We start from the raw sequence: 27910 nt of genomic DNA, 5'->3' as shown, positions 1-27910 counted from the left end.
ATTTCTTTCAAAAGTTTATTTACGGGGCTGGGGATTTAGCTCAGCGGTAGAGCACTTACCTAGGAAGTGCAAGGCCCTGGGTTGGGTCCCCAGCTCAAAAAAAAAAAAAAAAAAAAAAAAAAAAAAGTTTATTTACTTACATGAGTGCACTGTCTCTGTCTTCAGCCACACCAGAAGAGGGAATTCAATCCCATTACAGATGGTTGTGAGCCACCATGTGGTTGCTGGGAATTGAACTCAGGACCTCTGGAAGAGCAGTCTTAACTGCTGAGACATCTCTCCAGTCCCCAAAACATACTTTTTAAATTAAAAATAAGAAAAAATTCTATTTAAACTTACTCTTGACATGTAAAACATTTAGAAGGTCTTGTTACATAGATTAATATATGTGTTAGTTCAAAGTGGTTTTCGTTAAATCTTAGGATTTTGTTGGTTTTGGTTTTTGAGCAAGAATTTCATTATGTAGCCTCAGCTGTCTTGGAGCTCATTATATAGACCAGGCTGGCCTCAAACCCACAGTGATCCAGCTGCCTCCGCCTCTGTAGCGCTGAGATCGATGGTATGCGCCACCACAGCCCACCCTTTCAAACCCAGCTGGATTTTTTTTTTTTTTTATTACGAGTTGTGTATGTGTGTGTCTGTATGTAGGTTGGAGGATAATTGTGTGTGGGACTTGGTTCTCTTGTACCCATGTTTTGTGGGAACCAAAATCATGTCATCAGGCTTGGGGACAAGCACCTTCACACTACATGGCTTAGGTACTCTTGCTTCAGTGGCCCAAAGCTGTGTGCTCATCTTCCTCATGTTCTATCCCTATGGAATCCTTTCTAATATGTCTTTTATAAGCTCTTAATTCTGGATGCAATCTTTGTAAAATATTTAGTAATGGGAGGTGTTTATCTTTAGTCACCGAATAGGTTCCACCCTGCTCTGGTAGAATTTGGCTTTAGATCGCCTGGAAATGCCATCTATATCTGGCTTTTATTTTGTTTACTATTTGAAGGTCTATTCACGCTGGATGCAGACTTAGCTAATTGATGTTAACTGTGGCATAGTATTCCATGGTGTACATAGGTCCCCATAGCAATGGGTACCTAGGCTACTAGAAACAGTAGTTCCAGTAGCGATCTTGCAGTGTCCAATACCAGCATAGTTTAGAATTTATGAGATATAGGCCCAGGATTGCCATGATGGTGTAAGAGCTGTTAAGAGCTAAGCAGATCTACCACACTGCGCCCACAAGCATGGCATGTCTGTAACTGCCCCAGGACTTATATTTTTACCTTTTTCCATTTAGTGATGATGTCTCAGTGTAACTTGGGCAAGATACTAATGAGCTAGAACATTTCTTCCTGTTTCAGTTAATTGCTTCCCTTCTGTGCATTGCCTTTGTTTCCTATAGAAAGTAGAAATTATATGATTCTAATAATCTGTAAGCTTAATATCTACACACAGTTGCACACTCCCTGGTTGGTTTTAAGCCATAAGAATATTACCTGAGTGTCGTCTGTTAACTCTGCCTGTGTTGTTCGTTATGGACTACAAATGACTTCATGTAGTCAGACCCACCACTCGTAGCCTTACTAGGTTTTCCTGTAGTGCTCCTTGGACTGGCGCTCCCAGGTTGTCTCCTGGATGTCTGTCTTCGCGTTATGGAATCGGCTTTCCTGGTATACTTGATGTATGTGGAGCCTTCTGCCTTTCCTCCATCCCTCCCTGCAGCTCCATCCTCCTCCCTTCTCTTTCCTGTGCTAGGGACCAAGTCCCTTAGACGTGACCTGCAGCCTCTGCAGCTGAGACATCTCAGTCCCCTGGTGTAATTTTTGACACTGTTTTAACTTTCGGGTAATTTAGCAAGAACTGACACCTTGGGCTGGAGAGATGGCTCAGCGGTTTAGAGCACTGACTGCTCTTCCACAGGTCCTGAGTTCAAATCCCAGCAACCACATGGTGGCTCACAACCATCTGTAAAGAGATCCGATGCCTTCTTCTGGTGTGTCTGAAGACAGCTACAGTGTACTTATATATAATAAATGGATAAATCTTTAAAAAAAAAAAAAAGAACTGACACCTTTTCTTTCTTTCTTCTTTTTTTTAAGATTTATTTATATATTTATGTATATGAATGCTCTGTCTGCATGTACACCTTAACTGCTGAGCCATCTCTCAGACCTTTTATTTTTTATTTTTATCTTTTATAAAGTTTCTCCACCTATGAGCATGAGCATGAAAGAATAGACATAATTGGTTTTTTTCTTTTGTTTTGTTTCTTTTGGCGTTTTGTTCCTCTCTGTGTCTTAGCTCCATTTGCCTTGCTTTTCAGTCTCTATCATTTTACTTTTTTAAAAAGACATCTCATTTTGCAGCTCTGGTTGGCTAAGAACTTACTAACACTCAGAGATACCCTCTGCCTCTGTCTCCATGGTGCAGAGAAGATGTATGGCTTATCAACATTTACTTTTCTATCCAGGGTACAGCAGAGTCTCAAGTGTTCCTTTCTGTAACTGGATGATATTCTCTGAAATAGCCTTGGCTATCACTCCATGGTGCTAGAATTAAAACTAGGGCCTGTTAGGCCAGGGATCTACCACTGAACAATCTCTCCATTACTTATGACACCAAATGGTCTCTATGTTTACTATTGTTTTGTGAAACTTAAGTCCTATTTTCTTCCTCATCGGGGTATAGTTCTACTTTGGTGAATTTTATTTTATTTTTTCCAAGGTAGGGTTTCTCTGTGCAGCCTTGGCTGATCTAGAACTCACTCTGTGGACCAGGCTAGCCTCAGACTCAAGAGATTTACCTGCCTTTGCCTCCTGAATTAAAGGCACGTGCCACCATCACCTGGTTCATTTGGTGAATTTTAAAGCTGAAAAAAAAAATCTATGCTTTACATTTAAAGATTTTTTTTTTCCGTTTGGTTTTCTGTAGCTCAGGGTAGATAAACCTAGAACTACGTTTGGCCATGAAGTCAAAGCATGCCCGCTGGCCCAGCCTCCGGAGTGCCGGGCTGCCAGCACTGAGCCAGCACACTCGCCTCCATGTTTATATTTTACAGAGCTCAAACGAAGCATCAAAAGGGCTTTTCTACTACTGCTCCCTGCTTGGTCGGTTCTAACCGCTTTGTGGAAAAGGATAGGTTCACAGCTCAGTAATTGCAAGCCATACACACAGACTGTAAACTGTGTTCTTGGTTACTGGAATGCACCAGTAAGGCACTTGGCCTGGTGCCTCTGCTTCCTTGGCCATGCATGTGTGGGCTCTACTAAGTCTGACCCTGCGTTGTTCTGTAGGACACCTCTAACACCTCTCTCGTTTTGAGGCCTGATGGGGCAAAAGTGTTTGAAGCACCCCAGCACAGTGATGTTATGTAGGAGATGCAGGGGACATCCCCACATGTCCCCTCCCTGCTAAAGTCACAGCTTTGTGCTTGCAAAACTGTGGTCTAGTGTTTCTTTTTAAAATTTTAAATGTGTCTGTCTGTCTGTCTGAGTGGGGCCATGTGAATGCAATGCCCACAGACTCCAGAAGAGGGCCCCCTGGTGCTAGAGTGACCTGTACTTGTGAGCCACCTGACATGGGTGCTTGGAAACCAAACCTGGGTCCTCTACAAGAACAGCCTTTGCTCTTCACTACTGGGTCATCTGTAGCCCATTGTTTAGTCTGTCTGTCTGTCTTCCTTCCTTCCTTCCTTTTGTAAACTTTTAACAATTGTTTTATTTATTTATGGGGTGGTACCCTTGGAAACCAGAAGAGGTATGGGAACCCAGGAGCTGAAGTTACAGATAGTTGTGAACCTCCTGACATGGGTGCCCAGGTCCTTTTGAAGAGACCGTGTGCTCTTAACTGTTGGACCATTTTCCATCCCATTTTCTAGTATTTCTAAGGAGTACTTGATGACAGAATTACTGTTTTGAAAGCAGTGTGACTATATGTTGGACGGTTAGACTCTCACAGTGAACGGTATGTGTTGTATGTAGAAGCATGAAAGGTAGGAAGAGAATTCCAAAGTGATGAATTGGGAGCGCGATGAGGTCATGGCCATCCATGGCTGCCTCTGCTGCTCAGCCTAGGTGGGGTTTAGGATTGCTCTGAGAACCTGACCACACTAAGCCAGTACTCTTAGCTCATTTCATTTAATTTCATTTTTTAATAAGAAGAACTCCTCAGTCTAGAATTCTCATCTAATTATGTCCTTTATCCCCTACGAAGCTAGGTGGATAAAACTAGGTATGATTTAAGTAAAATAAAGAACCAAATGCCAAACACATTTCAGAATTCTTTGAATTCTGCCTGGATGACCTGGCTCTTTGATCCCAGCTTGCTCAGAGCACTGGGAATGTTTAAATACCGGGTCTTCTCTCAGCGGAACAGTATCTCCCGTGCACTCATCTGTAATGCACTTACACACATTTCTTATGGATCTGGGCAGCAGCGTTGGGAGTTCTGCTGATGCTATATGGGAGGAAGTCATAGGTGAGCTGTCCAAGGTCTCCCAGCTCACAAATGAATAACCTGGACCATACACTCAAGCCCCCTGGTTCTAAAAGGAAGGCTTTTTTGCTCCCGTGCCCACCATTGTAGATGAGCGGATCCTTCCACTGTCTCACTGGGTATGGTGGAGTACAGGGTCAGATCTCACTTGAGATTCATGGTACTAGGATTTGAACTGAGGGCCTTGAGCTGCAACATCAGTTTCGCTGATGACAAGTTAAGGTTATAGGCTAGGGATAAGCACTATTGGTAGAGTGCTTGCCTCATGGGGGAAGCCCCGCATTTGATTCTATACTCACCCACAAGGAGCAGGCTGGCCTCGAACTCAGCTTCTAAAGCACTGGGTTCAAAAGCATGTGCACCACACCCAGCATGACCTTCTGACTAAGATCGAATATAATGTGTTAAACGTAAATTCCACGTGGTTACATATCTTACAGCTATTGAGTGTAGAGGTGATTAATGTCGTTAGCTGGGGAGAGGGAACATCTAAAGTTAAATGGAAATTACTTGGTTTTAACTGTAATTAGCTTTGAGGGGAGATGTTATTACCTTTGAAGTCAGAGTGTTTGGGTGAGAGAGGCAAGTGTTTGAATTTGAGGTTCCATCTATACAGTGTCAGTGTAGTTTGTCTGGTAAGTGTCTCAAACTTGCTGCCTATAATGTATAGTAAATTAAGCTCTTCCTATAAAGCTTTTGTGAGAGTCGCAGTCCGCAGCTCTTCCGCCCTGTGGGCTCAGACTTTTCTTGCCCTGTAGTACTGATTAGCGCCAAGTGGACCCAGATGTGAACTTTGGTCCTCTGATTTTCCGAAAGGCTCTATTCACACAGGCCATTGTGGATTTGTATTCCTAACTAAAGAAAGGGAGCAAAAGAGAGGTGGGGAGAGCCTAGCTTTGCATTGATGCAGACAACTTTCAGCTGTCCTTGGCCTGAGCGCGTCACCCCCATCCAATCCCAGCTCTGGCCTATTGTATGAGCTCTTTTCTTCTCTGATCTCTCAACATTCTTCTCCCAGTCCCTTTTAGAGATCAAACTACAAATTCTTCCCCTTGTAGAAAGCAGAGCAATGTCCCTTTGTTGACAGCCATTCTTCAGGGAGCCGCCCACTCCAAGGAGACGGACCTTAGAGGGGGGCCCCATATCAAGGGTGCATATTTTCAAAAAGAAAGTTTCCCTCAAGAGGAATTCTTGTGTTCACTGTTAGACTGATAAAACAGAGAACTGGCCATCCTGTTATGGAGTATCTAACACACCAATCAAGTTTTATTAAATCCCAAATAAAGTGTCAGAAATCTAGAAAAGGATTACATATGTAATCTAATGAACTCATAAACTCTATCTTTGCTTAATATAATATCCTTGTGTATAGAATGTGTTGCTTTTAAAGACACTTGCTACTTCCGTATAGGGCAAAGCCCAGTTAGTACCAAGGAGTCGCCTCACCCCTCCCAAGCCATTGTGCTTTGCATGTGCATCAGGAAGTTTAGCATTTGGTCCTAGAGTATTTCGTTAACATGATTTTTCAGTTCTCACTGTTTCAAGTTATATACAAAGACAGTGTGTGATCTTAACAGAAATGCTTTTTTTTTCCCCAGAAGAAAACCTTTAATGCTTGCATTTATGGCTCATTTTCCCTGTAAATGACTGAATCCTTGGCTGCTCTTAGCTAAAACGTGGGTCATATTGTTTCCCGTTGTTTGAAATGTCAAAGTTGAAAAGCTGTAGGGATTTCTCTGTTGTAATATACTAATCCTTTTCTGAAACTGTTTTATAAAAATTGCTTTCTTCTCGCTGTGTATCAGCCTTTGCTCAGAGCTTGTTTCCCCTTGTAGGTAACAGAGAAGAGGCAAACCAGCCAGTGATTATGTGAGAATATGGAAGGCGATGGGAGCGGCTTGTTCAATGGGTAAGGAAGAACCCTGTGGGGAACTCGTATTAGTGAGACCTGTTCAGTCTTGTGAGGGGAGGGAGTAGCGGTGACCTGTGTCTTGGTGATGTTCTGAACTTTCCATAAAGTCTTGGGTGACTTGACGTTTATTGATGGAGGGACTGTGCTTGCAATGGCCTGTGGAGAGCAGTTATCCACCCCCTTTCTCTGAACATTGCTGAGGTCAGGCTCACCATGGGGGCTTGTTCATGGGAGCACTGTAGATGCGTGTCAGCAGTAATCAAATAAACTTTCAAACCCCATATATTTTTATTGTCCAGAACTCAAGTATTCTAGATAATCCAAACTCTACGTGAATGTTATCAGAGTCTAGAAGCGTATGTGGCATTTATTTGGGCAGCCCTTCTTTTTTGAGGGCAGTGGTTCTCAACCTTCCTAACGCTGCAAGCCTTTATTTAATACAGTTCCTCATGTGGTGATCCCCAACAGTGAAATTGCTGCATGGGTTGAGAACCGATGGCGTGGTGGGGAAACCATGAGCTTCGCAGGCCTACTTTGGGGCAGTTGTACTCAGTGGCAGCGCATGCAGTGACGGTTTCCTTTCTCTTCTCCTGTCCCCCACGCCCAGTATTGTTTGAGAATCTTTCCTAAACACTGACCCGAGTGTGGTGTTTAACAGTGTCTCACAGGCTTCTGGGAAGGGCTTCGGCTTTCAGGGGTTGGTGGGATTGGCATTATTTTAATAACAATATTGGAACATGGTTTGTCTTCCATCCTTATCCACTCCTGGGCAAGCGCTGAGTTTTCATAAGGCTCCTAACTATGAAACTGACGGGAGGCAGAGGTAGAGAGAAGGACCCACCTCTTCCATAATTAATCCTGGGCATTAAACGGATTTGTAGAAACTATAGAGCCCATTCTTCACTGCAGCTTCGCTAGGAGCCATAAGCCCAGTGTGGGCCAAGTCAGGAGCCCTGCCTGCCCTCTGTGTGGCCTGCTCCTAGCTTTGGAAAGCGCCTTTGCAGAGGGTTTTTATCAACTTATCCAAGCAGCCATTGTATGTTATGATCTGTTAAGGACTGGAAACAAGGCAGTAAAGAAAATGGGAGAAAAAGCCTTGCTAGAGCCCATGTCGCTTCCAGCCTTTGAGTTTTTTGCACTAGACATAGCTCCCTTCCCAGGGGAATGTGAGTTAACAGTGTGTGTGTGTGTGTCTGTGTGTGTGTGTGTCTGTGTCCGTGTGTGTCTGTGTCCGTGTGTGTGTGTGTGTGTGTGTGTGTGTGTGTCCGTGTGTCCAATGTCTCATTATGTAGCCTAGGCTAGCCTTTAGCTCATAGTCCTCTCAGTGTACACTGCTGTGCCTGGCTATCACTGAATCTTATACATCGTCACTGGACTCACATTTCCCAGTGCTTCAAGGATAGTGTGGCCTGACATTTTGTGATTTTTTAAAAATTATTTTTCAAGGGCACCAAATGACTTAGAAAGTTTAGAATTCTAACGGACACCCCCAACCCCAGTACAGCAGTAGAGATGGGTCTGCCAAGCCTTTCTCCTTATCTGACTTGAACTCATTTGTTTTCAAAATTAGAGCCAGTTTTGCCAAGATGTTTAAAGGAAATAAAACACCAGTTAGTTTTCAATTTATTCTACTGCTTTTTATTATTTGAAGAAAAATGCGCTTGCATATATGAGCTTTTCTCTGCATGGTGAGTTGTCCCCAAGACCCTGTAATTTCCTTAAAGAGACTTTTATATAGGATGAGATTACTTGGCTCATTAGACTGGGTCACTTAATAATGATGGGAAGGTTAGCCATCCCACTCACCAGCTAGATGTCTGTGTGGTACCCACCAGCTCCAGACAACTGAGAGTATTAATAGAATACTAATGAAAGGAAACCGACATTCAAAATGGGGATGACTGCAGACCTCAGGGGTTATTTTAACACATGCTTTCACAGAAGCACCCCCTTTTTACCCTGACATTTGGCCTCCCTTTCCTTGATGTTGAGATGCTTTTTAATCAGAGAACTCAAGTGGCTGCTGTCCATGCCACGTCCCTCCCTGGCAGCTGACTCACGCTTAGCTATGCTTCTGGTTCTAAGATCTGGAGTGCCCAGCCGCCTTCTGCTGAGAAAGAGGTCGTCACACCAGGCATGGTGGCACATGCCCTAATCCCAGCACTCAGGAGGCAGAGGCAGGTGGATTTCTGTGAGTTCAGAACCAGGCTGTCTACAAAGTGACTTCCAGGGCATCCAGGGCTGACTGTTAAACAGAGAAACTCTGTCTCAGAAACACACACACACACACACACACACACACACACACACACACACACACACACACACACACACACAGGGGGTGGGGTGGAGAGGGAGAAAGGGAAAGATTGAAATTGATTTGACTACTCAAAGCCTCAAAGCTCAGGAGCAGATTGAGAGAGAGCCTTAGGGAGGTCTGTCCTGGTTGGGTATTTTTGTCAATTTGACACCAGCTACAGTAAGAGTTTTCAGAGAACGGCAGGACTGACGGGTGTTGCTCAGTAGCAGAGTTCTTGTTTAATATACAGGGTCAGTGATTAACCTTAGCACAGTAGAGGGAGGGAGGGAGGGAGGGAAGAGGGGAGGGGTGATGAGGAAGAACATGTGTGAATAAATTTTATTCCCTTGATGCTGACCGGCGTTCAAGTCAGGCAAATCAAAGTTGGAACCAGTGCACAGGAAGTATTGAAATAAAGGGAAATTTTTTTTATTAGTTTGGGGGTGGCTTTTCTTTCTTTCTTTCTTTTTTTTTTTTTTTTTAGGTAGAGTCTGTATTGTGGAGCGAGCTCAGACTCGGAAATCCACCTGCCTCTGCTAGGATTACAGGCTGGGGTTAACACACCTGACTGGGAGTGGGGAGTTTTCCCAGGTGTGACTCTTATGCTTGGGTGAGGATGAACCTCTGCCATGTCTTTCTGACATTTGTCTGAATAGCCTGTAATTACATCATATTCTATAGGTTCTAGAATTGCTCCTGTGGGGTTCTAATAATGGACAAGACAGAGTAAGCATATTCTTCACAGCCTCTCACAGGGAGTGCATCAGATCTGCTCAGAAGGCACAGAGTAGCAACCTGAGGGTTTGGAGAGAGCAGGGTTTGATTTCAGTAGTCACAAGGTTTACTCTATGCAGTTGGTCGTATTATGTTTTTTTATAAAGATTCATTTATTTCACATATGTGAGTACACTTGCTTGCTCATCTTATTTTTAAGCTGATTTCAAATATTTTATTTATTTATTTATGAGATTGACTTTCTCTGTGTAGCCCTGGCTGTCCTAGAACTTGCTTCTCTTCTGACCCTTTCAGACCCAGCAGCTGTATGGGCAGCGAAATGGCTCGGCAAGTGTGAAAGCTTGCTATGAAGCCTGACAGCCTGAGCCTGATTACCCAGAGCCTACAGTGGGAAGGAGAACCGACTCCTACAAGTTGTGCTCTGACTTTTACATGATGTGGCACACACACACCTCCACACACGCATGCACACACATTAGAGGTGTCAACTAAAGCTCTCTGCCGAGCCTGGTGCATGACTGAGCCTGTCGGTGCACTTCTGGTTTTGGCTGCCTTGAGTCCACACCACCGACTTGGCTGGGACTTCAAACCCTGCTCTCTCCAAACCCTCAGGTTGCTACTCTGTGCCTTCTGAGCAGATCTGATGCACTCCCTGTGAGAGGCTGTGAAGAATATGCTTACTCTGTCTTGTCCATTATTAGAACCCCACAGGAGCAATTTTAAAAAAATTCTCAAGGGGTTGGGGATTTAGCTCAGTGGTAGAGCGCTTGCCTAGCAAGCGCAAGGCCCGCGGTTTGGTCCCCAGCTCTGAAAAAAAGAAAAGAAAAGAAAAAAAAAATTCTCAAAAGACAATGTAGAGAAAAAAAAAAAAAAAAAGACAATGTAGTAGGGCTGGAGAGGTAGCTCATCACTTGCTGCTGTTGTAACGAACCCGGGCTCAATCCCCCAGCACCCATTTGTCGGCTCACAGCCATCTGTAATCCCAGTTCCAGGGGGGTCAACAGGTACATAGCATTCATGCATGCAAAACATCCATTTATAAATTAAATGTAAAGAAAATCTATTTTAAAAGTTAAAGCAATATAATAAAAAAATTTAAAACTCTAATGGATGGGAGGTACATTTTATTTAGTGGTACAGTCAAATAAATTCCCTTACTCCCTACAAACAACCCTAATGAAACTCACTGAGCCACCAAAGAAGTAAAAACAAATGAAGCAGGAAGGGGGCTGGTTAGGTGGTAAGTGCTTATGGCCACCTCTCCACTTAGCAATAAGACCAAGCTGGGGAACGCAGATGTGGAGAGTCACATCCGATCCTCTGCAGGTAAAGACGACAGTCACTGACCAGCAACTGCTGTGGAGCCCGCAGACCCCCACGAGCCACACAGTCCAGCCGTGGTTTACAGCCTCTGTCCCACATTCCTCACTTGGCCCAGCTCGAACCCGCCATTTTGTTCAGAAAGAAAGACTCCAGATACTCAGTAGGCCCCTAGAGGAATCTGCTACTGTGATTCTGTCCCCACTAGAGCTGCAGTGTTTGAGGTTACATTTCAGTGTCTCTTCTAAGCCTTCCTTGGGCAAATCCTGCTTGATCTTTCCCCTGTTTGCCAAGCAGCTACTTGGTCATGCAAAGTGAGACTTTGAGAAAGGCATTGCGAGCTCAGTGCTGCAGACCTCAGGCCTCCGGTCGTGCAAGCAGTGAAAGCCTTACCTCAGTGGCATGGCAGGCTGTGTGGAACTGTGGTTGGCTTCCATTCAAAGAGAACTAGCCACAACCCAGAGCAGTCACATCCCAGACATACTTTGTCTGTTACCTGTATCATTTGGCCAGGAGGAAGGGGCGTCTGTGGGTGTCTGCCAGAAGGACCCTAGCAGGAGCCCGTTAGTCAGGCTAGGTTGGTTCAGTGACTTCTGAGCTGAAGGAGTTTGAGCACTGTTGATGCTAGGCATCGCTGGAAGCAGCTCTTACCTGTTAACTCACTAATAGTGCATGATTCCATGCTTACTAACAGAAATGTTCTGTTTCCTGAAGAAACCGAGGTCTCGCTCAAGACACCACTTGTCAGTCACACAAAGCTAACAGGAAAGAGATTGACTCCCAAACCCTCTAGCTTGGCTTGACCTAATAGCTGTGTTGGTTGGTGCCTGTTGGTGACGATTAAAATATTATCATTTTATTGTTGTATGAACAGAAAAAAAAAGTACTTTTAGTGAGGAAATAATAGTATACAAAAGAAAGCATCAGCTCACATGGGAGGCTCTCTAGAGAGCTGTGCTCTAGACTCTGAGAACCAAAGGCTGACAGGCTCCCTAAGCTTGCTGCCACCGCCCCACCCCCACCCCCGCCCTTTGTTTTTTCTTTTCAAGACAGGTTCTCACTAGGGAACTCTGGAACTCTGGCTGTCTTAGAACTCACTGTGTAAAACAGGCTAGCCTCGAAATCTGCCTGCCTCTGCCTGCTGAGCGCTGGAATTAAAGGCATGAGTCACCATGCCCAGCTTTTTTTTTTTTTTTTGCATTTATTTTATTTGTGGGGGTGTGTACAGACTCATGGGGAGGTCAGAGGATAACAGACTCTCTCCTCTGTCCTCGTGACTCCTAGGGCTCAAACTTTGGAATTTCAGTTTGTCAGCAAGCCTTTACCCCTGAGCAACCTCACCAACCTGGCTTTGTTATTCTTTTGAGTCAAGAAGCAATTTTATATTTAATGTAATAAAAACCTGAGCTATAATAAATACCCTTGTTTATCCACACACAGAACAAAGTAATAGTGGCTGTCTGGTCCAGCAGTCACATCCACCATGTCAAAGTAATGACAAGTATGTCTGCCAGGACTGTTCTCAGGTGCTTTGACCTGTGGCTTCATGGATCTTTCAAGTGCACACAACTCGTGCACACGCTCGCACACACAAAAACACACACTGGAAACTATAATCTACTGTCTTCACCATGAAAACACTTTAACGTTAAGAATGTTGGAGATAAAACCTCTTTCTAAAGAACCAGTGTTTCCCAAGATCAGACTGGATAAGATTCACCCTGGTCAGTTAAATTGCTGTTCTGAAGGCCGCGGTTAGCTCACTCATCTGGATTTGTACACTCGCTTCCATTGGAGTTAGGACAAATAACCTTGGACCACGTGAACTCTAAAGTAATAGCAGGATCCTGTCCATTCGTTTTCTCATTTTTCAGATAAAATAAACTCAGAGGTCACAGGCGAGGGTGTTGCATGGATGAGGTCCATCTGTAGTCTTCAGGCGCTGTGCTGTTTTTGAGATCCTGTCTCGCTGCGTGGAGCTCGCTGAGCAGGCCTGGCTGACTGTGAGCCCTAGGGGTGGGTCCTCTTGTCTCTTCCTCTGAAGTGCTGGGATAACAAGTGTGTCCGGAATCAAACGTGGGTCTTTGTGTCTGTACAGCAAGCACTCTACTGACTGAGGGATCTTCCCCAGCCCTGGTCACAGGTCTTATGTGTTTACACATTTCCTTCTCTTCAGAGAGCTGCCCTCAAACTCACAGAGATAGTCTGCCTCTGCCTGAGCAGGGATTAAAAGCGTGTGCCACCATGCCTAGCCCACCGTGCCTAGCCCACCATGCCTAGCTCAGAGTCCTTTTTTTTTTTTTTTTTTTTTTTTTTTTTTTTTTTTGGAGCTGGGGACCCGAACCAGGGCCTTGCTTGCCATGGGCAAGCACTCTACCACTGAGCTAAATCCCCAACCCCTGGCTGGAAACTCTTAAAGATGGGTGAGACAGAGTCCTCAGTCCTGAGCTGATGGAAGCGTTGTGCACAGAAAGGGGCATTTCAGTTAGCTTTAAATAGGACAGACTTCATGTTTAACATGCCTTGTTTCCAGGCCTCCAATGCTTTCTTATAATTTTTTTTTTTAATTTTTTTTTCTTTTTTTCCGGAGCTGGGGACCGAACCCAGGGCCTTGTGCTCGCTAGGCAAGCGCTCTACCGCTGAGCTAAATCCCCAACCCCCCAATGCTGTCTTATAAAGAGTCCCCTAATAGCCAAACAAAAACAAAAATAAAAACAAAAACAAAAAAAAGTCTGCTCAGCTTCCGGCAGGCCCTCTGCTTGCCTGTGGCCAGTCCCTTTTTACCCACTCAGAAGTGTTGCTGCACAGAGCTTCTTGTACTTCCTGCACCCTTCCTTAGCTCGCCCTCTGATTCTTTTTTTTAAACAAAGCAAGCAAACCCAAGGCCGAATGTTCTATTTTAGTATATGCTACAATAAATGTAAGTAAAATAATTACAACTTTGTGAAATAGAAATTCATGAAAATTGGGAGAGGTTAATGTTAAAAAGACTGGCAGGCAAAATAGTGTATAGACGGCACATGTTAAATGGTTCACATTTAGTTCCTTCAGTAGTCACTGGTTCCTAAGAAGTGTTTCAAGAAGTACCCGAAAGATGCGACTTAGAAAAGCAGTGGGGGCTGCAGAGACGGCTCAGGTGCGGTTCCCAACACCCACGTGATAGCTCACAAGTTTGTAACTCCAGTCCCAGGGGATCCAACACCCTCTTCTGGCGTCCACAAGCTTGCGTGCACATGATGCACATATATATATATGCAGACAAAATACTTATACACATAAAATAAGTAAACTTTAAATTTAACGAAAGGGACAGAGGTTCTGGGGTCTGTGGAGTTCACCTGTCCCCATCAGCAGAGGGTCATACTGAACATTCTGCAGACAACTCTTTCAAGTCCGCAGCTGCCTAGGAAACCTTCATGTGCTGAGCCCATGCTCCAACCAACCACCTTCTTCATGAAGGCAATGCTGGAGGAACTCATCCTGGCCTGACACAGTCTAGAGCTGGCTTGGCTGTCTGTCCTCAGGCCAACGTCACGCTCTGGTTCTTAAACAACAGTTGTATTTGCACTCAGTGCTTCCCAGTGTCCCTTCAGGGAGCCGGCCGCCCTAAATTGCAATCAAGTGTCTTTCATGGCGTGCATGCCTTCCAGAATCATGAATGGTGATGGTAATGGAATGAACACTTCTCAGTTGATGAGGGCCTACCTTGCATGCTAAGTGGGCCTCCCGTCCACTCATCCATCCATCCATCAGTCCCTCCCTTCCCTTTCTGTGAAATGTCTGATAGTGTAAAGCACAGCAGCCCCATAGCAAGCTGTGTCCTACAGCCTAAGGATTGCCTGGGACAGTGGGCAGAGACTCCACTGAACTTAGGACAAGCCAAGCCGACAATGATCCCTTACCCAGGAGCAGCCTTAGGTCACTTCTCTTAGGAATCCTCTCCCCATTTCTGCTGTTATTTTCCCCTCCCTGTCCTTTTCTCTCTTTTGTTTGATAGGAGGTAGTTGAGATAGGGTCTCATAGCCCTGGCTGTCCTGTAACTCCATCTGTAGATGAGGCTGGCCTTGAACTCACAGATCCTCCTGCCTCCTCCTCCCAAGTGCTGGGATTAAAGGCATGCACCTTTACTATACTACTACTGCCTTTGTTTTCTCTTAATTATGTGTATGTGTCTGGAAAGTGTGTGTATGGAGGTGTGTGTACATGTGAGTGCAAGTGCTCTTAGAGGCAAGAAGGGGTTGGGTCACCTAGAGCTAGAGTTAACATGTAGTTGTGACCCCCTTGAACTATGTGTTAAGAATCAAACTAGGTCTGCAAGAGTAGTGCCTGCTCTTAACTGCTTAGCTATCTCTTACACGCGCGCGCGCGCACACACACACACACACACACACACACACACACACACACACACGAGTGCACTCATGTGTATGTGTATATGTGTACATGTACATGTGGGGGCCAGAGGACAGCTGAAGTTGATGTTGGATGGTTTCCTTAATCACTGAATCACTGTCCAGTTTATGAGACAGGGTCTGTCACTGAAGCAAAGTGACTACACTCACTGGTCAGCTCACCAAAGTAGTCCGCAGCACCCACCTCTGCAGGCCTAGGGTTACGAGCAGGCTTGCACAGAAAGCACCTTGTCAGCAGAGGCCTCCCGGGTCCTCCTCTCCTCCCCCCCCTTCCTCTCCCAGGTCCCCCCACCCCTGCTTTTCCTCTCCCAGGTCCTCCCTCTCCTCCCCCCCTTTCCTCTCCCAGGTCCTCCTCTCTCCTCCTCCCCCTTTCCTCTCCCAGGTCCTCCTCTCTCCCCCCCTTTCCTCTCCCAGGTCCTCCCTCTCCCCCCCCCTTTTCCTCTCCCAGGTCCTCCTCTCTCCTCCCCCCTTTTCCTCTCCCAGGTCCTCCTCTTCCCCCCCCTTTCCTCTCCCAGGTCCTCCTCTCTCCTCCCCCCTTTTTCCCTCCCAGGTCCTCCCTCTCCCCCCCTTTTCCTCTCCCAGGTCCTCCTCTCTCCTCCCCCCCCCTTTCCTCCCCCTCCTCTCTCCCCCCCCCTTTCCTCTCCCAGGTCCTCCTCTCTCCCCCCCCCTTTCCTCTCCCAGGTCCTCCCTCTCCCCCCCCTTTCCTCTCCCAGGTCCTCCTCTCTCCTCCCCCCTTTCCTCTCCCAGGTCCTCCTCTCTCCCCCCCTTTCCTTCCCAGGTCCTCCCTCCCCCCCCCCTTTCCTCTCCCAGGTCCTCCCTCTCCTCCCCCCCCTTTCCTCTCCCAGGTCCTCCTCTCTCCCTCCCCCCCCTTTCCTCTCCCAGGTCCTCCTCTCTCCCCCCCCTTTCCTCTCCCAGGTCCTCCTCTCCTCCCCCCCTTTCCTCTCCCAGGTCCTCCTCTCTCCCCCCCCCCTTTCCTTTCCCAGGTCCTCCTCTTCCCCCCCTTTCCTCTCCCAGGTCCTCCCTCCCCCCCTTTCCCTCCCAGGTCCTCCTCTCTCCCCCCCCTTTCCTCTCCCAGGTCCTCCTTTCTCCTCCCCCCCTTTCCTTTCCCAGGTCCTCCTCTTCCCCCCTTTCCTCTCCCAGGTCCTCCTCTTCCCCCCCCCCTTTCCTCTCCCAGGTCTTCCTCTCTCCTCCCCCCTTTCCTCTCCCAGGTCCTCCTCTCTCCTCCCCCCCTTTCCTCTCCCAGGTCCTCCTCCCTCCTCCCCCCCTTCCCTCCCCTCCCACCCCCTTTGGTGCAGACCAAATGGAGCTGTCTAGGCATGGGTTACAGGTGCGGACACCACACTCGGTTGCAGTTGAACTTTCAAGAAAACATTTTTAGGCAACATCATATAAGCTTGTTGTAAATTTCATTGCTATGGAGACAAAAGTAGTCAAAATTACTTGGACAAAGAGTTGGTAGAGAGAGCGTGGTTTGTGCCAGCAAGATTTGTACACTTGTCTCTGTCCTTGTCAGAGCAGAGCAGCTTAGTAATGGGAGAGGGCAAGACCAGTGGGCCAGTAGAAGAAACTCACAAACCAAAGCTTGACAGATGTAAACAGCCTAGGTAAGATATAGAAAAAACAAGAGGGGATATTTTTATTACATTGTTGGTAAAACGTGGTTTTATAAGATATATCATGTGAGGACATTAACTATAAATCTCGTGTATGAAAAGACACTTGAAACAAAAGACAGAAAAAAGCTGTGGTAATACCTCTGTCTGGCAAGTGTTCGTGTACAGAATGATAGGAATGCTAATCATTTAATGAGAAAAGGACAAGCCAGTTGAAAACAGCTGCTGATCACTTGGACTGCGTATTGTCCATCTGATTCTGCTAACATTACGTGTCCAGTAGCTACAGAGCCATTCCCTTCCCAGGTCTGCGGGTGTCGTGTGGGGATGGCAGGCAGGTGCAGGGTGAGGACATGCTTTTGTCAGTTTCCAGAAGAGCAGAGAGAGTGCTTGTGTTAACATCACGTTCTGACAGTTAATCATCACATTTCTTTTTAAGTTTTTTATTAATTTATTAATTCCTTTATGCGTATGGGTGTTTTGCCTGCATGTATGTCTGTGTACCATGTATGTCTGGCACTTGAGGAAGCCAGAAGAAGGCCTGACATCCCTCCCCTGGACTGGAATTACAGGCATTTGTTAGCCATCCACCCTGGGGGTCCTGGGTATCAAACCTGGGTCCTCTGGAAGAACAGCAAGTACTCTTAGCCACTGAGCCGTCTTCCCTAATCATGTTTTAGTTGTATTGATATTACTATTTCTTTAATTTTTGAAATTATAAATGCATGGCTTCTTATTGTTACATAAATGCATATGTATGTTTATGTTCTGTGTACATATGCCTGTGTGAAAATATTTTTTCTAAATGTATAAGTACAACATGCTCAGTATAATATTACTTGTATATCTGTTTCCAGGATTGACCATTTGGAATTGAATAATCAGTTGGCATGCTCTTCCTTAAGGAAGACTATTTCTCCTGCTCTCAGAGTTCCTTAGCTGTCTGTAGTTCTAGGTGTAGAGTTGAGAACTCCTGCCTCCCACACACACAGGTTCAAGTGCCTGCTGTGTTGTTCTGGTAGACTTCTGACATTTGCAGGAGACACAACAAACTCCCTATTCCTCTGGCTGTTTCAACTTTTCTGTCCTCAATTATATTTTCTTAATAACCAGGGTTTTTTCAGTTTGATTTGTTTTTATTTTTATTTGAGGTAGGATCTTCCTACATAGCCCTGAGCTCACATTGTAGACCGGGCTGGGTTTGAACTCACAAAGATCCACTTTCCTCTGCCTCCTACGTTCTGGGACCCACCACCCCCAGTTCTTAAAAGCCAGCTTTGAAGTCTGCTGTGTACCAGCAATGTAACTATGGAGAAAGTTCTTTACTCGTTCTATGTATGTCTAAAATGGAGAAGACCCAGCAGGATGGCTCAGCAGCTTAAGGCAGCAGCTACCACGAAGCCTGTCTCCGTCTCTGGAACCCATACGACAGAGCGTTCCTACAGTTGCCTCTGATTTCCACACATGCGCTGAGACACATGCTTGCCCCACCCCAAACATAAATATAAAATGTAATAAATAGGTCAAATAAAAGTGGATGTAGTTAGTACCTCACTAGCTTGTCATGGGAAATAAATGATGTTTATCTTCAGTTCTAGGACAGTTCAGGATGTGGTATTTGATAATTGGTATTATAATATGGAAAAGCATCTGCCCCTGACCAAATCTGTCTGTTCTACACGAAGAGAGCTTGGGTAGAGAGCTGCCTAGTCTGAAAATCCTGCTAGCTGCAAGCCTCTGACTGAGAGCCCTCCCAGGTGGCGTTATCCTGATTTGGTCATCACCAGGGACCTAATACTGCAAGCTCAGAACCCGAGGTCTGTAAGAACGTGATGTGATGAGCAGTGTTCTTGGGAGCATTTGCAGTGAGGAATAGGACTGTTCATCAGACTGATCCTTGAGTGTGGCGGTTGCTGCATTCCTTCTGTCCCTGAAGGCCAGTGCCATGGAAGATCGATTCTGGTTTTCTGCACAGCAGTAAGTGCAGAGAGCCCTGCTAGAAAGGTAGTTTTAGTGACCGCTTGCATCCCGCCCTTTGTGCTCTCAGCAGGTGCCTCTGTTGTATTTATGAGGCGGGAGACCTACTGAGCCTCAGCCTTGTAGGAAACACACTGAGCAGTCAGTGCAGAGACTCTCTAGACCCTAGACTGTGGTCAGGCTTAGGTCATAGTTCTTGACAGTCAAATTTTCTCTGGCTGTCTAAAGTTGTACCTGGGTCACTTTGATCAGTCTGAGGGTTCTCAGAATTCTGAAGTCACTTAGATGTCTGACATCTGATTAATACTAGGTCTTAGTGTTTTGGCATTTTTAGACGAAATCGGGTGCGATCAGGGTGGTATGGCTGTAGACATGTTTTGGCATTTTTAAAAATGAATCACGGTGTGTTTAAACTATAACTTTCTTCATTCTTAGGTGTTTAAGCTTTATAAAAGTACCTTTATTCATCTGATGTAATTGTTGGTCGTCTCTGAAGCTCACTGCCCCCATCTGCTAACCTAGGCCTGGTCCTGGAAGCCTCTAGTCTCTGTACAATCTAATCCAGGCCTAGAATGTTTTCAGCCTCTGAGACTTGCTGCTGAGTGAGCTCACCCTTTCCTGTTACTTCTGAACTCTTCTGGCTGCTTCAACTCTCTGTTCCAGCTCTAACTCCTCTCCATACTCACTGATTCAATAACTCTGGCAATCCAGTCTAATCTGGCTCCTTCTCACTCTTTGACTCGTTCTAGCTTCACCTGTGTCTAGCTTGTTCTCTCCCTGCAGCCTGTCTCTGTACCGCTGCCTCGCTGCCTCGGTTAAACTGCGTCCTCTGCACTGCACTCTTAAGTAGCTAACCTTTCCCCTGTTCTCCTGTGAGTTGGGCAGATCCTGTCCTGTCAAGTCATTCTCTGATTCGTCACTTTGACATCACTATTTTTTTTTTCACAAATCACCATCATTTATTTCCTAGGCCTAAGTATCAGTCTCTTAGTACAAAGGGCAAATAGTTTTGAGTCAATCCTTTCCCAAAACTGGATCTGTGAGGGAACTTAGAGCTGCATAGATCATCAGAACTGACCTTAAAATGTCTTAAACCCCCCCCCCAAAAAAAAAAACCAGAAAAAAAGTGATTGTCCATTCTCCTCTCTCTGAAAAAGTTATGTTTTTAAAAAATGTAAAAGAGGCTTTAAAAAAGGGCTAGGAAGATCTTCTCAACAGACGGCTGGCTGGAGGGAGCTGGCTGGAGGGGTGAGTGGTGGCGGGACATCCCTGTCCAGGTGGCAGGACATCCCTGTCCAGGTGGCAGCTGCTCACCTAGGGGCAGGGCCTGGCTCCAGCCCCGCCCAGCTGAGTAAATAGCACCTTTGAAGTGCACCTGGGCACCTGGGGAGGTGGGGAAGAGGAGCCTGTAGTGTAAGTGGAGGACTTTACTGGAGCAGGGGCCGTGGAGGACTCATGAGGCTTTCAGTCAGCCTGGCTGGCCAGGGCTCCAGTGCAGGAGGGACAGCAGGTCTCTCTCAGCCTGTGAGGACCACAGGCAGACTCAGGACGAGGCGTTCAGTCACTGCTCTCTGGCTGGCTGCTGGCTTCCTTGTCTGGGGTACTTCCCTCTGCCTGTCCTTCTGCCCCCTCAGGTGAAAGCTCGCCCAGGTCTCCAGCTAGCTTCTACACTCTCATAGCCTCCCAGTCACCCTGGATGTCAGGGGCTGCATTCCAAAGGCCTGTCCGGTCATAGGAGGTGAAGTCTGAGTAGGAGCACTCGACTTCCATCATGCCTGTGGCATTGGTCCTCAGGCCTAGTTTAATTCCATTTTCCTGCTTGCATCTCTTCAGATCTTTCACTCTTGATTACCCAGCGTAGAAAGTCTGCCGCCTCATCGCCTGATGGAGCCTGGGCCGCTGGCGCGAGCGCCTCCCCAGGGTGGCCTGGCACCCGAATCCCACTGCCACGGAGCAGTTAGACATCACTTTTAAACATGTGCTTCCTTCCACAAACTTTAGCTTCATTGTTTGGGATTAAAGGTGTGTACTAAGGCCTGAGCCACCCCACATCTAGAAACAGGTTGTTTCAGTAAACAACACAATCTCAGGGTCACAATGTGATCAGACATTCTGCACAAACCTTAAGCTGGTATTCTGGAAATACTCTACGTCATTGCTATGTGTAAACACAAAGTGCCCATGCTTTGTGTGTGCACGTGGGAGTACACACTAATGTTCCAAATTTCTGCTCATGTACCAAGCAGGCCTCAAGCTCATAGAGATCACTGCCTTAGCCCCCCAAGCACTGGGATTAAAGGTATGGACCACCATGCCTGACTCCTTAAATCTTGAATATGATCAATGAAATCATGATGGATAATCTCGGTTGTTACCTGGGACGGAAGCCTCTGGACAGATCAGGGTTATCCTGATAAGGTTTCTGGGCTGGGATTCTGGACTGTAGAAGGGGAGAGTAGAGAGTGAGGTAATAGAAGCATTAGTCGCCGTCTTCCTGTGTGACCATCTGCTTCCAGCTCCTGCAGCCCTGACTTCCCTGCTGCTGGGGTCAGTGTCCTTGAACTGTAAGCCAAAGCAAAACAACACACACAATCTTAGTCAGTCGGGTGCTTTTGTCAGAAGTGTTTATCATAGCCACAGGAAAGTACCCAATCCTAGCACACACTTAATTGGTCCCCGCTCTACCTTTGCAAACAAGCCCGGATCAGGCCTGTGTCAGTCCTTGGTTAGCTTCTTCCGGTTAGCTCCGCTGGATATGAAATGATAGCTACTGTTTTCTTCTGCCAGCATTAGATAGAACGGCTCTAATCTGTAGTCCTCCAAAGTAACTTAGTTCTTATTAGCTGTGCTTAAATTCTACAAGATACATAGACTGAAGGATATCTATGTTGGTGCAGTTTGTTGGTTCAAACCAGCTATTTGTCTGGGTGTGAGCTGTTAGCAACCATTAACTTAAAGATAATAAGCAGCCCTGGGTAGAGCTACTGGTGGCGTGCTGGTTAGATATGCAGGGGCCTGGGTTTGAATCACAGTACTGTGCGTGGACAGATAAGGACGGTGAGAACAAGACCGGTGACTAAGGGCTATGTAGGGAAGTGTCCACCACGCAGCCTGCTGATCTGATTAGTTCCTAGCACCACACATCATGCATGCACAGATTAATAATAGCTAAAATAAGCAAAATAACAATAAATTCATAGCAGGTGTGGTGGCATACACCTTTAATCCCAGTCCTTGGGAGGCAGAGGCAGGCAGATCTCTCTGAGTTTAGGGCTAACCTGGTCTATGGAGTGAGTCCAGGACAGCCAGGGCTCCCCTGTCTCAAAAAACCAAAAATAAAAAAAAATACATTTATAGGGACAACAGATTTGGATAACATGTGTTTCATGCATGGAAATTTACCTTTAGGATAACTACTGATTTTCATAGCTATCCCGTTCTGTATTTAGCTAGGCGTAGTAGTGCATACCTATAGTCCACAGGCTCAGAAGGCTGAGACGAGGATCCTTGGAGCCGGACGTGTGGGGCTAGACCAGGCAGTTCTGTGTTAACAGATAGTAACTGCCTTGTCTTTTGCTGTAAACATGCCTCATTGACGTTTGTAATCAGGCCATACAGGCGACATCAGACGTGAGGGAAGTGAGGTCAGCAAGGCTCACGTTTTACATTCTCATGTCTTACTGTTCAGGACCCACAGAGCCAGTGCGGCACTAGGCTCATCCTTCCTTTTTCTGCGGGGTCTCAGGCCGTAACTCGTGCTTCCACCTCTTCTTTCTCCTGCATTTGCTCATGCAGTATCCTGTCCCCCACGCTGCTTTCTGACTCCTCTGTGGTGAGTGAACCTGCACTAAGTTATTCGCAGCTGCTTGGCATGGTCGCTTTCCCTACTGAAATCATGTTTGCTCTGTGTAGTCTCTGACGTCGTAGCAGGGACTGGCTGGCAGGCAGAAAGCTGCTTTGTTGTTTGAGGGTTTTGGTTTGCTTGGTTTGGGGTTTTTTGGTTTTTTTGTTTGTTTCTTTTGCTTGTTTTTGGAAACGGGAGCAGCAGTGCTGAGGCTCATGGACGTGAACTACAAGAACACTGCCTGAGTGTGTTGTCCTTTGTGTGAGAGCCAGGCCAGCCTTTACCTCTTGGGCCTGCTCACTGGGCTTGCGCTCTGTCCTACACAAGGATGAGAGTTCATGCACAGTTCATGTCTTTGACACCCGTCTATGCCTTATTGAAAGAAGACCCTTTATATTCCAGCCACACAGCACAGTCTGCAGGGAGTCAGTGGCATCCCTGGCTGAAGGTCGAGCTGAGGCTACCTCGGCTCCTGTAATTCAGCTGCACTGTTCGCTTTTAGCATCTTAATTGGACCCTTACTACCTAACTCAGTGTTGCTATTAAATAACTTTGAAAGACTTTAGAAAAGTGGAAAGTATAGGATAAAACCTTTAAATTTATTTTGAAAAGATAGCACAGTTTTATGTTTCTAATTTAAACATACTCTCATGGGAGGAGAAGCCCTTGGTCCTGCTAAGGCTGGACCCCCCCAGTGTAAGGGAATGTCAGGGCGGGGAGGCAGGGAGGCGGGAAGGGGTGGGTGGGAGAACACCCTCATAGAAGGGGAGAAGGGATGAGATGAGGGTTATGAATGGGAAACCAGGAAAGGGGATAACATTTGAAATATAAATTTTTAAAAATCCAATTAAAAAAACATATTCTCTAATTGCTTAAGGTCTCACTATGAATAACTTGTTAAATGAAGCTCTCTGGGTAAAATCAGGACCTGTTTCTTGGTTCTCATAGGACTTTAGGCTCTGTAGAGGCACCAGGATAAAGCCTGTCTCAGACAAAGCCACCATTAGCCAAGTCTACCAGGGTCTTGGTTAGGTTCAGCGATTTAACTATAAGGGAGTATGTGAACAATTCCTTCACTGAGAGTAGAAAGTAGAATTTCTTAGGTACCACATCGTTTCTGTCATTAGACAGCCTGTCTTTTTTTTTTTTTTTTTTTTTTTTTTTTTTTTTTTTTTTTGGAGCTGGGGACTGAACCCAGGGCCTTGCACTTGCTAGGCAAGCGCTCTACCACTAGCTAAATCCCCAACCCCTAGACTGCCTGTCTTGATGCTTTGTTTCCTAGTGAAAGTGTGGCAAACTATATTGCTCTAGATTTAACATTGGTCACTGGGCTAGTGCCTGAATGTTGGTATGCACGAGTGTGGGTTGTCAGCCTGTCTGTCTTAGTTAAGATTCCTATTGCTGCCACAAAACACCATGACCATAATTCAAGTTGGGGAGGAAGGGGTTTAGTTTACGTATATTTCCAAACCAATGTTAATTATTGAAGGATGTCAGGACAGGAATTTAAACAGGGCAGGCTCCTGGAAGCAGGAGCTGATACAGAGGCCTCTCGGAGGAGTGCTGTTTACTGGCTTGCTTCCCATGGTTTGCTCAGCCTGCCTTGTAGAACCCAGGACCATGGCATCACCCGCCATTGGGCTGCCCAACCATGCTTGCCCCTATTGATCACTAATTAAGAAACTTACAGCTGGATCTCATGGAGGCGTCTCCTCAACTGAGGCTCCTTCCTCTCTGATGACGTTTGTATCGAATTGCACACAAACCCAGCCAGTACAGTGTGTATACTGACCAGAGGCCTTCCGAACTTAGGTCCTCTGTAGGAGCAGCTCTTAGCCACTAATTCATGTCTCCTTCCCCTCGTGCCTGAGTTAAGACCTTTGAAATACCAAATCTCAATGCTGCCTCCTCCTCTTGAAAATTAACAGTTTTTCTCCCTCAGAAGGTATAGACTTCTCTCCATCCCTACTCACATACACACAGGACAGCACAGTGTGCCTGGTTCCTCTTCATTGTCTGGGTGGCCTTAGGCAGGAGGGCACTCGTGACCAATAATAAATATTCTTCTCCTTTGCTTTTTTCACATACTGTTTGGTTTGTTTGGGTTTTTTTTAAAGATTTATTATTTATGTTATGTATATGAGTACACTGTCAGTGTCTTCAGACACACCAGAAGAGGGCATCAGATCTCATTACAGATGGTTGTGAGCCACCATGTGGTTGCTGGGAATTGAACTCAGGACCTCTAGAAGAGCAGTCAGTGCTCTTAACCGCTGAGCCATCTCTCCAGCCCTTGCTGGTTTTTTGAGACAGGGTTTCTGTGTGTATCCCTGGCTGGCCTTGAACTCACCAAGATCTGCCTGCCTTTGCCTCTGAGTGCTTGGACTAAAGGCATGTGTCACCACATCCAGCCATGTCCTGTGTTTTTAATTATACACAAAGCTACCTCCTCTCTGCATTTTTAAAAACGAGTAGTGGATTCCATATGTGGCTGATTTATAAAATCTTATTGTTGCTTTTGTTTAGCTTTCTGGATGGTCTTAGGTAGCCAGGCTGGCCTAAACTCACTTTGCAGCCAAGGATGGCCTTGACTCCCTGACTCTCCAGCTTCTACCTCCCAAGTGCTGGGATAAAACACAGGGCTTCGGGGTTGGGGATTTAGTTCAGTGGAAGAGTGCTTGCCTAGCAAGCGCAAGGCCCTGGGTTCAGTCCCCAGCTCCAAAAAAAAGAAAAGAAAAAAAAACAAAAAAACAAAAAAAACCCACAGGGCTTCATCCACAGAAGGTGAACACTATGCCACCTGACCTACATCTGCAGTCCTGACCTACATCTGCAGCCCTGGCTTATTCCCTAGTAAAGTACCTAAGGGTCTGTCACCTTTTCCTTTACTGTGCTTTAACAGTCCTGCTTACTTGCCTGCCTCTCTTTGGACATTTGTCGTTACTCTTGAAATCAAGTGCTTAAGGCCTTTAACTGATTCATGCAGAATCCAATGGGTCTCTGTCCTGGCAGATCCACTTTGGCATGCTGAGAGTAGCCCAGGTGCACAGGACTCAGGGTCCCCATGTCTCAGAGCCGCCCCTGAAATAACACATACTGGCATCCATTCCAGGATCACTTGGGAAACTCTAGACAGATAGAAGGCATGGCTTTTGTTCACAGAAATTGCCCCTTCTTTTCTCTGCCAGCAGTTCTTAACGTATAGCTGTGTCTTCTGTACAAATGGCCATGTGTGGAAAGACATCTTCAGCCATGTGGGGACACTAGGAAGGACACTTCCAGTCCCACTGCTTGGGCTGCACCAGGAAAACAGTTTAAGCTTAGAGCTTGAGTGAATTTTGTCTGCGACCGTACATTTGGGCCAAGAGAGTAACCCATGCCTGCAATCTCACTACGTGGGGGAGGTAGGAGGATCACAGCAAGTTCAAGGCCAGACTGGGTTCAGGAGACCCCATCTCAAAACAAAATACTCTTTGGTAGCCAACTGCTGGTGTGGCATTGCTGACACACTCCAGTCTCTATTGCAGACACTCAGTGGCCCAATGAGGCTTCCTAAAGATGTCCGTTAGACTTACTATTTTATGTGTATAGCTGTTTTGCTTGCATGTACGTCTTTGCACAGTGTGTGTACTAAGGCCAGAAAAGGGTCCCCAGGAGCTGGAGTCACATGACTGTTGTGGACTACTACGCAGATGCTGGGAATGGAACCTGCATATTCTAGAACAACTAGTGCTCATAACCACTGAATCAAATTCCTAGCCCCTCCACCTTATTTTCTGAGACAGGCTTTCTCACTGACGAGCTCACTGACTCAGTTTCAGCAGTTGGCTACTGACAGCTGGAGCCACCAACATGCATCAAATGCTTAGCTTTTACATGGGTGTTGGGGATCTGAACTCAGGTCCTCTTGCTTATGTGACAAGCACATTACTGACTGAGCCATCTGCCTATACCCTCAAGGGACTAGTGACATGACTTGACAGGAAAATACAGTTGCCACCAAGCCTGATCCTCTCAGTTAGATATGAGGGACCCGCATGATGAAAACAGAAAACTGCTCTCACACATTGTCCTCTGACCACCACACACTCAGGCACACACAGACTCCCATAAGCTGAGTAAATAAATATAATTTTTAAATTACGTCCTTGGAGTTAGAGAGATGGCTTAGAAGGTAAGATTTGGGGAAACGTGTCTGTGGGTAGAGCACTTACCCTGGACACATAGGAACCTGAGTTTGAACCCCCAGAACCCACGTAAAGGCAGGCGTGATAGCACATAGCTCTACTGTTAGATTTCTGAGGTGAGGTGGGAAGCCTAGAAGTTGTGGGCCAGCTGGCCTGGCGTACAGAGTGGTGGACGACAGATTCTGTCTCAAACAAAGTTGAAGGTGAGGGCTGGCACCAACGCTGTTTGTTGATCTCCATGGGCATGCATGTGTTAATCTCATACATGAACATGCACACATATAAATAGGCACATATCATACACATGCCATACAGTTCCAACCACATGCCCCCCCGAAAGTCCCACAACCTTGGGCCAGATAAAGGTTTTGCCATGCAAACTTGACCACCAGAGTCCTGTCCCCAGATCCCATAGTAGAAGAGGAGAAACCAATTTCCAAAAGTCCCTTGACCTCCAGACATGACCCAGCAAACTAAACCACTAAACATGAAGCAGGCTTACAAATGTAATTCTTATATAGCAACCTGGTTTCCAGCTCTCAGCTGCCGTCTCTCTGCACAGAGATGGGGGTTATTTCTCTTGAGGTTCTAGGAATTGTCCATGCTGGACAGGCACTCTATCATTGACCAATGAGACAGGGTCACACTAAGTTGCTGTCCTAGTTGCTTTCCTACTACTGTGACAGAGCACCATGACCAAGCAACTCAGAGAAGAGAGTTATTGGGGCCGGCTCACAGTTCCAGAGACTTAGTCCATAGCCATCATGGTGGGGAAGCATGGCAGCAGGCAGGCACAGCCTGGGAGCAGTAACTAGAACTTACATCTCAGCCTCAGCCACAAGGCTAGGGGGACAGGGTTGGGGTAGAAAGAGAGAAAACACAACTAGGAATGTCATGGGGTTTTTCAAACCTCTCAGGTCAGAGCACCAAAGGATACTTTTAATGAGGACTTCTGGATCCCTCTCAGATAGCTCAGCCTCTCCAGTGCTGTGCTCTGACGATGAGTATCCCTAGCTTGCTCTCTGACCATTCCTTGTTCATGGAGAGTGGGAATAAAGGCAAAGAGAAGCCAGCAGCTCCACCCCTCCCCTCCCCAGCACACACACTGCCCTTTAGC

General features: G+C 46.3%; 1 protein-coding gene and 1 pseudogene across 5 annotated transcripts in view; one reads left to right on the top strand and one right to left on the bottom strand.

The window, feature by feature from the left end:
* Usp49 (ubiquitin specific peptidase 49) overlaps window positions 1-27910 on the top strand; it is a 68489-nt gene that overhangs the window by 27156 nt on the left and 13423 nt on the right. For 4 of the 5 annotated variants that reach the window (XM_032900576.1, XM_032900574.1, XM_032900578.1 and 1 more), the window contains exon 2: window positions 6330-6403. The exons of the other annotated variant lie outside the window; for it this stretch is intronic. The gene's annotated coding sequence lies outside the window, so the exon portion shown is untranslated. The remainder of the gene's footprint in view (window positions 1-6329; window positions 6404-27910) is intronic. 5 annotated transcript variants of the gene reach the window in all.
* On the bottom strand, window positions 20214-20535 carry LOC116899081 (annotated as a pseudogene).

Source organism: Rattus rattus, chromosome 4, assembly GCF_011064425.1.
Source record: "Rattus rattus isolate New Zealand chromosome 4, Rrattus_CSIRO_v1, whole genome shotgun sequence".
Taxonomy (NCBI): domain Eukaryota; kingdom Metazoa; phylum Chordata; class Mammalia; order Rodentia; family Muridae; genus Rattus; species Rattus rattus.
The sequence above is the reverse complement of the archived record's forward strand: the minus strand, read 5'-3'. Positions and strand labels throughout refer to the sequence as shown.